This window comes from Telopea speciosissima, chromosome 10, assembly GCF_018873765.1.
Source record: "Telopea speciosissima isolate NSW1024214 ecotype Mountain lineage chromosome 10, Tspe_v1, whole genome shotgun sequence".
Taxonomy (NCBI): domain Eukaryota; kingdom Viridiplantae; phylum Streptophyta; class Magnoliopsida; order Proteales; family Proteaceae; genus Telopea; species Telopea speciosissima.
In genome coordinates this window covers 12,943,779-12,955,444 of record NC_057925.1, presented here as the reverse complement: position 1 = coordinate 12,955,444, position 11,666 = coordinate 12,943,779, and positions in this window count along the sequence as shown.

Below are 11,666 nucleotides of genomic sequence, written 5' to 3'. Positions count from 1 at the left end.
GATAGTTTGGTTACTCAAGTAGTAACCCAAGCCCCTTTGGAGGTTGCTATGCTTGATCCTATATTGGGTTCCTCTGAACACTACTATGGCCTTCCAAGAAGTAAGACTGGTCCATTGGCTGCTGTATCACTTGATCCTAAGCTGTGCTATATGAGTAATATCTCTATATTGTTAGATTGTGAGGTGCCCCCGCCGGCTATATCATATGGTTCATTGGGAGGTGATGGGCTGCTTGGTCCTCCCCGGTTGGCCACCCTTTATTCCCTCTCGTCTCTGTAGCGCTCCGTTGGTTCTAGGAGAATGCTTGGTTGGCCAGCTTTTCCTCTTTGGAATCCCTGTCTGTTGATCTCCTGTGGAGGCCAACAACTTCACCCCCATTTATAGAGGCTCGGTGATGGCGGAACAGAAGCGAGCAGTCATTAACGGTGTCGGATAAAAATTCGAGCAAAACAACCCTATGAACATGATGAACAAAATCAGTAACTAGCTAGGAGAGTAGATTACTAGAACTCACAAGTGACTAGTTCCTCCAAATGAATGCAACGCTTGATGATGATCCCATGTTTCGATTGCACCTTCTCTAATAGTTGTTACCCAATTAAGAAGATGAAGAGCCTCTTTGTTCCTTCTCTTCAATAAAAAAATGTTATTCTCTTGTGCAATTAGGGTTTAGGCTTAGCTTTTAAACAAACCCAGTGTAGAAAATTACAATCTAATGATACACATTATTTCTAAGTGGTGTGATACTGTGATCCTGAAGGGTGGTCATTACATTATCATTAATCGCCTAGAAGGACAATTCTACAATGGCCTAATTTGAAAACTCCTAATGGTAGAACCCCCCCCCCCCCCGCGCACACATAATTAACATCCACAATGGACATTGTAGACATGAAATTAAATCATAGACATAAACTCTAATCTATTGTACATCAATACATGAGTTTCATGACCAGTGATTGGCCCCAAAAAGGTTTGAATACACTTTTCAAATAATATTTATTTTTATAATTATTAAAATAAAATCTTTTTGCAAACTCTTCACAAAACAAGTATTGGGCCCTAGATCTCAACCAGTTATAGTCAAGTAATAGTCAGATAACTTACTTGGATATTCTCCCTAAGAGGATAGTAGCAACCATATTGAGCATCACCCCCTTCCCATCCATACCTTGTACGTCAAGCGAACTAATATACTAGTTCTATCAATAGACATCAACCATTGATACAACACAAACGTGCAACACACAGATGCAATAATAAGTACTTCTCAGGTATGGAAAAAAACAGCTATCAAAGATTCCTGTTACCAAACATAATTGGCGGTGAACCATTCAAGAATCTCAACAGATCAATGTTCAACATACATAAGTGTTCACATCTATATTCTCATGCCAATTCCTCTTGAGAGAATATACAATGTGACAACCTTAGAACAATATGTCCAATCTTATCCATAATGTGAACCGATAAATTGTACTTTTATACTGTTACAATTAACAAGACAATTACAATTTTATCCACATCAATTTTCCTTTCTTAACTTGTAGATTTAGTGGCTCTAGTCAGAGGATGGTCATACTGAAGGAAATATGTGAATAACAAGGACCAAACAATTGAGACTTACATTCTCCAATTGTAACTTGAAAATTTGTCTTTCATATGATTTTTACCTATACAAACAAAACACTCCTTACAATTAACTACACCTTATGGCCTCTAACAAACAAAAACCTGATTGTTTGCTTAATCAAATCCACAATTAAGTTAGCATATTAAAACTGGATTCATTAAAGCTCAAAACCAAAAGTTATATACCTAAACCTACCCAAAACCTAGCTAATCAAACAATGGCATTGAAGCTAGGCCCAGCTTTGGTCATACCATGCATGAACCATGCATAATCTCCACCTGAAAAGGGTAAGGCTCACAGTCTCTCCTATAAACCCTTTCTTATCAATCTAAAAACTACCTAATTTTGTGGAAGCATGTGCAAGGCACGTGCCTAATCCTTCTGGAAGATTTAACATGAAATTCAACCAATCAGATGTTGACCACCAAACTAGGTTTTGTCTTTTTCTATTTCTTCTACACTTGACAGTAATTATTTATATAGCTTACACATGACATGGGCAATGACATCAAATTTCTCCAGTTTCCTAAGAAACAAAAAAAGTCTACCAAGGCAAAACATAATGTGGTGATAACGACATCACATTTTATTAAAAGTCTACAACCTACGAAGATCCAAAAATAGTCCATATATGGACCCTTGGACTTATGGAAGGGTTTCCTCTTTGTTTCCTCGTTTTTTTTTTTTTTAATTCTTGTTTGAAGATTAAAGTTTACAATTAGCAATACCTAAGCTATATTGATAATCTTGTGTTGATGTAGAAAATCGATTAGGCTGATGTGGATGAATAAGTCTACAAGATTAAAGAACAAATGTCATAAGAGAGGATCAGAGCGGTTTCTGAGGAGATTCTCTGATGCTTAAGTCAGTTTTCCAGGCAATTATGCAAAGTAATAGAGGAATTACGCAAGAGAGTGAACGATTGATTGATCCCTTAACCTAGGTATTTACCTCTGTATTTATAGGATGGAACAGGATAGTCATGTTGAGAGTTGGTGCTGGGAGTCCAATATCGGCAGGTAACCAATACTCATTAGGTAATCCCATGATTTGCAAATCATCCTTGCAACGTGCCACATGGTTATTGATTGGTGATATTTATGCGTAACGCGTTGCATTTTATTTTAATATGAGCAGGTTGTAGAAAAAAGAGATCTTAAAACAACATAGAAAAGAATAGAAATTTCAAACAATAATCACACAATGCACATAAGGATTTACATGATTCGATAAAATTGTCTATGCCCACAAGGGTGACAGCTCAAGAGGGCAGCCAGCGTCCTAGCTCCAAGAGGAGAGGATGGCCAGAGAGGAGGAGGGGTGGAGGAGAGGGGGAATACGAATATCTAACATCCGATGGGGGAGAGTTGAACCAACCAACGACCTCTCCTTTGGACTAACACCAACACCCTACTACGCTGGCAGCCACCACCACGTCAAGAGACGTTTCCCAATAAGACCTACTTCAGTATCAATGGAGAATAGGTTACAGCTGTTCGTTCTCATACTTCTATTAAATTACAGAGAAAACCACCTCGCTACAACTTTACAGCGAAACCCTATATAGACACATATTACGAAAATACCCATGTAGCCCTGAAAAAACATTTCCTCAAGGGCTATCGCCCCCAAAAGCTATGGATCCGCCAGTTAATCGAGATCTTAGTAACAAAGTTAACGGGCCCTATAACCTCTAAACCACCCATCAAAATCATCTCACAAATACAAACAACAAAATACAAGACATCGTACCCCCAACACAACCAAATTTGCCATGTGATTGGGAAGGATCCAAATTTCACCAACACAATTGAAATTGTTTCCATTTTTTAAGTATCGAGTTAAAATAGATTCTCTCATCTATCAAAATAATATAACTCAAAATAAAATATAAATTTTCAAAACTATGAAAAAAAAATTATATCCCATTGAAATAGGATTCTAAGTTTGACATGTGCCTTATACATGGTATATCCTCTTCTCTATCCACCCCTTTTCACCGAATCAGAAACTTTGTTGTGTTCTCTTTTTTCTTCTGTTTCTTGCTCTCCTTGAGAAAAATGAGATTTTCTGTTAATACTTTCTCAATAACATAATCCATTTAATGTCTTTTTCACTTTATAGTTCATTGCACACCAAAAGACAATCTCTTAACCTCCAAAAGGAGATGGAAAGGGATACAATTGATATAATTAATTAAATAAAAAAGGAAAGAGATAAAAATATAGTTCATTCATAGTAAAATATATTTCAAACTTGTAATGTAATATCATTAATGAGAGCATGACTCTGGATTATTAGATAATTTCTTTTGTCTTCTACGCTTTTGGTTCACAAGTTGAGTCAGAGGATAGTGCTTGAGGGTTGGATTGGATTTTTTTTATTTTTAGAAATTTTTTTTTATCTATTTTACATTTAGCCATGTTTTTTTTATTAATAATAAAAACAAAAAATTTTCCAAAGGAAGAAAAAGAGAGAAAGGGATAAGGAAATTTGCCTTTTTTTACAATACGATTTTCTTTTTGAAAAAATAAGGCATATCGATATTGTTTTTTTTTTTTTTGATTCAACAAATATTCTAGAATTTCAAACATGGAGTGTAAAAGTTATATTCTAGAGCTTCATCCAAACCATGGTTCACTAGATATCACTTCAGTCTCAATAGTTAGGAACATAAATTAATGGATAGATGTTTTTCATGGTTGTTGGACACATTGGTCGTGATGTAGTTCTCTTTTCTTTTGTCTTTTTGTGAATTTTTTATGTTTTTGTTCAAAAAAATCCATATATAAAAAGGTGCAATTTGTTGTTACTAAACGGATTTGGCTTGGATACGGATCAGACATGATGGGATTCAGATATTTTTTGGCTGAATACGGATACTTCTAACCGGATTCGGATGCGGATCGAATTCAGATTTTCAACCATCCATTTACATCTCCGTCTTGTGTAACCTGGATCTTCCTCCCCCTAGCGGATACAATTCACTCTCAATCCATATATCTTAGGTCATGATTCTCTTTTCCTCATATTTTATAACTTGTTGAATCTTCAAAAACCCTCAAGATCATTATGTACATAATTTTTTATTGGTAAGTATTCGGATTTTTTTCTTGACGGATTTTTTTTCCGGATATCTCTAAACGACTATGGATGTCCCTAAACAGATACCGATGCAGATCGAATTCGGATTTTTAGTTATCCATTTACGACCGTACTAAAAGTGGTGAACTGAATAGTTGTAGTATTCTTTTAATTGCTTTTTTTTTTTTGAATTTTTAAAAGTTATTTAATACAAGGTAAAAAAGAGTTTTCAAAAATAAAAAAATTACCTAGTTTTTCAGACTCAACTCGCCTTTTAAAAAACTTGGTGACTCCGCCTTGTCAAATTTAGATGAACACAAATTCGTAACATATACAACAGAGGCTTCAAGAATATATATATATATATTTATTTATTTATTATAAGTGAATAGTGGTTCATCAATTGAAAAATAGAAATAGAATCCTCTCCCTCAAAGCTTTACGGTTGTTATCCGTCAAGAAGTTGCAGAGTGACTTAAGGTTATATATTTTCTCAACTCACTATCGAACAAGAAAACTCAATATTCCATTTCACTCAACTCAAGTAGATCAATTTAATGTGATTTTTAGAAATGACTAAGGGTTTTAAGTGGTCTGGTTTTGGTTAAACGGTTTGGTTTGGTTCGTTTTTGACTGTTTGAGGGTAGAAACCGTAACCAGACCATTTAGCTAAACGGTTGCATATCCAAAACCGTAACCGTTTAGTAAACGGTTTCGGTTATACGATTTTTAAACGGTTTCGATTAAATGGTTATACACGGTTTTCGGTTAAATGGTTCTACGCGATTTTTGGTTAAATGGTTCTACACGGTTTTACACGGTTTGGGTTAGCCGGTAATGAATAACATCCATGATTTACTAAATAGTTTAATAGTTTTAAAACCAAACCTCTTGCATTTTGTAATAGAAAATGGGTTGTAGCCTGTAGTACATCTCTTTTAATTAGTAAGTACCTTCAATGGACGATGGATCCCATGAAAATGTTGTACCATCAATCATTGTTTACCCATTTTTTCTTTTTCTTTTTTGGGTAGAAAATGGTTTACCTTCTATTTATTAATACTAATTAGTTATTAATTATGAAGTTATTGGTTTTTTTTTTTTTTTTTTTTTTTTTTTTTTTTTGAAAAAATGAAATCATTTATTGAAGAAACATGACTTAGTGAGTTAGTGACTTAGTGGATAATTACTACTTCTACTTAGTAGTTGCTATTGCTAGGTTTTGAATCTTTTGATGTTTGGTTTAAACGGTCATAATCGGTTGTAATTGGATTAAATGGCCTGAAACTATTGGATTAATCAGTTAAAATCAGATCGAACCGTTTAGCTAAACGGTGGCATTTTTGAAACCATAAAATGGTCTGCCGGTTCCGATTTAAATGGTTCGGTTTGATTTCGGTAAATGGTTTCGGCTTTGTTTTGACACCTTATGACTAGACTTGTCGATTTTGTTTTTGATTCGGGTGAAAAGACCGAGTCATTTGACTTGGGCAAGTTTGGACTGATTCTTGACGATTTTTGCGCTGAACTATTTTACATGACTCTTGACCAAGTTTTTGAAAATTTTGACTTGATTCAGACGATTCGCCCCAATCAAAATCCAATTTTCCAACTATGGTAGTAATGTGAAATGATAGTATTTACCTTCATTGAAAAAAAAATTGTATGTTAAATTAAAAGGGCAATAAATCTGATTATGAGTTTTTTTGTTTTTCCAACAACCTAGATTACAATAAGAATTTCTCATAAATAAAAGTCTAATGGCATGATAGTTGACCAAAATCATCTGTTAGATTTTTTATAATGATAACTCTCGGAATTAATCATTCTTTAGAATTCAGGATGGTGTATTTTTCCATACAAATTTGAGCTTTGCAATGTATGATTAATTACATCGATTCGGTAACTATCTCGGAATTGTCTTTTTCCCATGATTTGTGAATTATACTTGCCACATGTCACATGCTTATTAATGGGTGTATTTATGCATAACGTGTTGGATTTTATTTTAATATGAGCAGGCTGTAGAAAAACAAAACCTTAAAAAATGAAAAAAAGAATAGAAATTATAAACAATAATCACACAATGCACATAAGGATTTACATGATTCGATAAAATTGTCTATGCCCACAAGGGTAACAGTTCAAAAGGGCAGCCAGCATCCTAGCTCCAAGAGGAGAGGACGGCCAGAGAGGAGGAGGAGGTCAAGAGGAAGGGGAATAAGAATATCTAACATTCGATTAGGAGAAAGTTGAACGAACGACCTCTCCCTTGGACTTACACGCCAACACCCTAGTGCGTTGGTAGCCACCACCACGTCAAGAGACTTTTCTCAATGAGACCTACTTCACCATCTATGGAGAATAGGTTACAGTTGTTCGTCCTCATACCTCTCTCAAATTACAAAGAAAACCATCTCGCTACAATTTAACAGAAAAACCCTATATAGACACATATTACCAAAATACCCAAGTAGCCCTGAAAAAACATTTCCTCAAGGGCTATCGCCCCCGAAAGCTATCGATCTGCCAATTAGTCAAGATCTTAGTAACAAAGTTAAAGGGCCCTACAACCTCTAAACCACCCATCAAAATCACCCAACAAATACAAACAATGAAATATAAGACATCGTACCCCCAACACAACCAAATTTGCCATGTGATTGGGAAGGATCCAAATTTCACCAACAGAGTTGAAATTGTTTTCATTTTTTAAGTATCGAGTTAAAATAGATTCTCTCATCTATCAAAATAACATAACCCAAAATAAAATATAAAATTTTCAAAACTATGAAAAAAACATTATATCCCATTGAAATAGGAATCTAAGTTTGACATGTGCCGTATACATGGTAAATCCTCTCCTCTATCCACCCCTTTTCACCGAATCAGAAACTTTGTCGTGTTCTCTCTTTTCTTCTTTTTCTTGCTCTCCTTAAGAAAAATTAGATTTTCTGGTAATACTTCTCAATAACATAATCCATTCAATGTCATTTTCACTTTATAGTTCATTGCACACCAAAAGACAATCTCTTAACCTCCCAAAGGAGTTGGAAAGGGACACAATTGATATAATCAATTAAATAAAAAAGGAAAAAGAAAAATATAGTTCATTCATAGTAAAATATATTTTAAACTTGTAATGTAATATCATTAATGAGAGCATGACTTTGGATTATTAGATTATTTCTTTTGTCTTCTACGTTTTTGGTTCACAAATTGAGTCAGAGGATAGTGCTTGAGGGTTGGATTGGATTTTTTTTTTATTTTTAGGATTTTTTAATCTATTTTACATTTAGCCAATTTTTTTTTATTAATAATAAAAAACAAAAAAATTTTCCAAAGAAAGGAAAAAAGAGAAAGGGATAAGGAAATTTGCCTTTTTTTAACAATACGATTTTCTTTTTGAAAAAATAAAGCATATTTTCTCTCTATTTTTCTTTTTGAAAAAATAAAGCATATTTTCTCTCTATCTATCTATCTATCTATCTATCTATCTATCTATCTATATATATATATATATATATATATTTGGACTCAACAAATATTCTAGAATTTCAAACACGGATTGTAAAAGTTATATTCTAGAGCTTCATCCAAACCATGGTTCACTAGATTTCACTTCAGTCTCGATAGTTAGGAACATAAATTAATGGATAGATGTTTTTCATGGTTGTTGGACACATTGGTCGTGATGTAGTTCTCTTTTTCTTTGTCTTTTTGTGAATTTTTTATGTTTTTGTTTAAAAAAATCCATATATAAAAAGGTGCAATTTGTTGTTACTAAAAGTTAGGCGTGTAAACGGATCGGATTCGGCTCGGATATGGATCTGACATGATGGGATTCAGATATTTTCTGGCTGAATAAGGATACTTTTAAACAAATTCGGATCCGGATTGAATTTGGATTTTCAACCATCTGTTTATATCTCCGTCTTGTGTAACCTGGATCTTCCTCCTCCTAGCAGATACAATTCACTCTCAATTCATATATCTTAGGTCATGATTCTCTTTTCCTCATATTTTAGAACCTATTGAATCTTCAAAATTCCTCAAGATCATTATGTACTTAATTTTTTATTAGTTAGTATTTGGATTTTTTTCTTGACAGATTTTTATCGGAGTATTCAGATTTTTTTTCCTAGATATCTCTAAACCAATATGAATGTCCCTAAACAGATACAGATGCGGATCGAATTCGGATTTTTAGTTATCCATTTACGGCCTTACTAAAAGTGGTGAACTGAATATTTGTAGTATTCTTTTAATTGCCTTTTTTTTTTTTATATTTATAAAAGTTATATAATACAAGGTAAAAAAGAGTTTTCAGAAATCAAAAAATTATTTAATGTGGTATTTATCATAGTTGGAAAACCAAGTTTTTTTCCCCTCAACTCGCCTTTTAGAAAACTTGGTGACTCCGCATAGTCAAAATTTAGATGAACACAAATTCGTAACATATACAACAGAGGCTTCACGAATATATATATATATATTATAAGTGAATAGTGGTTCATCAATTGAAAAATAGAAATAGAATCCTCTCCCTCAAAGCTTTATGGTTGTTATCTATCGAGAAGTTGCAGTGTGACTTAAGGTTATATTTTTCTCAACTTACTATCGAACAAGAGAATTCAATGGTTTATTCCAATTCACTCAACTCAAGCAGAACAATTTAATGTGATTTTTAGAAATGACCAGACTTGCTGATTTTGTTTTTGAATCGGGTGAAAAGACCGAGCCATTTCACTCGGACAAGTTCTGACTGATTCTTATCGTTTTGTACGCCCAACTAGTTTACATGATTCTTGACTAGGTTTTGAAAATATTGACTTGATTCAGACGACTCGTCCCAGTCAAAATCCAAATTTTCAACTATGGTAGTAGTGTGAAATGATAGTACTTACCCTCATTGGAAAAAATGTATGTTAAATTAAAAGGACCAATAAATCTGATTATGAGTTCTTTTTTTTTTTTCCATCAACCTTTATTACAACAAGAATTTCTCATAAATAAAAGTTGACCAAAATCATCCGTTAGATTTTTTATAATGATAACTCTAGGAGTTGATCATTCTTTAGAATTCAGGATGGTGTATTTTAGCATACAAATTAGAGCTTTGCTATGTATAATTAGTTAAATCGATTTGGTAACTATCTAGGAATTGTCTTTTTCGTGTCTCTAAGGGGTGGTCTTTTTTGTCCTATATGAGAACGCATAAATGGTATTAAATATTTAATTAAAAATTATATTTTATCTAATATATTATATTTTATTTGATCCAGGTTAAATGGTTCCAAGTCAGTGTTACATTATAATATTTCTTTAAATTAACTTGATCATATCTTTTATGTCTATCTTGATTCATTCCAAAAATTAATAGGAGTAGAATTTTTTTGGTGGCCTTATCTAGGGAGTTATATTTAAGTTGATCTTGTTTTTCTTACTGTGTCATTTTAAATAGGTTTGTAACTTTGTGCACAAGTGGACCTCAGGCTCTCTTACAAATCAAATTTTAATCGAATCGAAGTTAGTCAAATGGCAAAATAAAAGATCAAAAAATTCAAAACTATAAAAAACTTGAATCGAGTAACAAATACGAAACTACATATTCGTCCTCTGATAAAAATTTTGCTATAAGTAAATGACATTGACTTTAGACCATTGTTCCATTCCATTATGATTCTTATCACATTCTCTCCAACTAAATCTATTCCTCATGGAGGTAATTTTCCTTCACCCAAAGTCAAAGGAGAATCCCTTGACTGAGGGGTTCGGATGATGTGCAAAGGGTATCGAGGAACAATAGATGATAATATTGACTTCATATAATTGGAAGAGAATCTAAACCGTTATGACCATAGATGAATGTATTTTTCTTCACATAAAACTTTTTTTTCCTTTCTTTATGATCAATAGACACTTTCCAAGAATGCAATAAGGGTTGGGATTGGGTGGAAAGAGAGACTTGACCATGGCAAACCCATTTTAAGAGAGAGAGAGAGAGAGAGAGAGAGAGAGAGAGAGAGAGATTCTTTGTACCACAGGATCAACAAGGCAAGGAAGAACCATCTTTATCTCATGGCTTGTGAGGCATATACAGTATGAGGAGTGCAAGCATGATGCAATAAGGTGACACTTTCATTCTTTGGTGCAATCGGCATCAAGACAAAGTCAGCTGCTGATTGGTTCCCACATATGTCAACCATGGAGTTTCTATTGTGATGCAAGTATGACAAACAACTGATGCATATGAAGACAAACTTGTAATGGGTCCCCCAAGTTTTAGATTGCAAATTAGACAAAATTCCATTTTTTGTTTAAAAAAATGACAAGGGGTCGTCAACTCTCAATTACATATTATATCTTTTGATTTTTTACTAAAAAAATAATATATTTTTTGATTTAATATATATATTTCTTATGAAAAAACTTTATAGTAGTTTTCCTTGTATTCAGTCAAATGTGCATGCCTACATAGCATAAGCAAATCCATTGGTTTGGTTCAATCATGTAGCTAGTGGGTCATTTAAAAAAACCAGATCAGATGTTGAACCAGAAAATAGCCCGGCCTAGTTTTAATTTTTGAGTTTATTGTTGGTGTTGGGGTGTGATGTATTGTATTTCGTCACTTACATTAGAGGGTTGATTTTGAATGGCTGTTAACTTTATATAGGGTTTCACAATATGTGTGTAGCGAATGTTCTTTCTCTGTAATCTATCTGAAAGAGATATGAAGATGAGCGGCTATAACTTTATTCTCCATTGATTGTGAAAAAGCAGACCTCATCTCATTGTTGATGTAAATAATTTTACGATTTTCATTCGTTTTCTACTTCGTTTTAGGTTCTTATTTTCTAAGTTGGCCAGTTTTGGTTCAACCCAATATGATTGATGATTTGGGTTGATCATCGTACTAAAATTATCGGCGGATTGTCTATCCAAGATT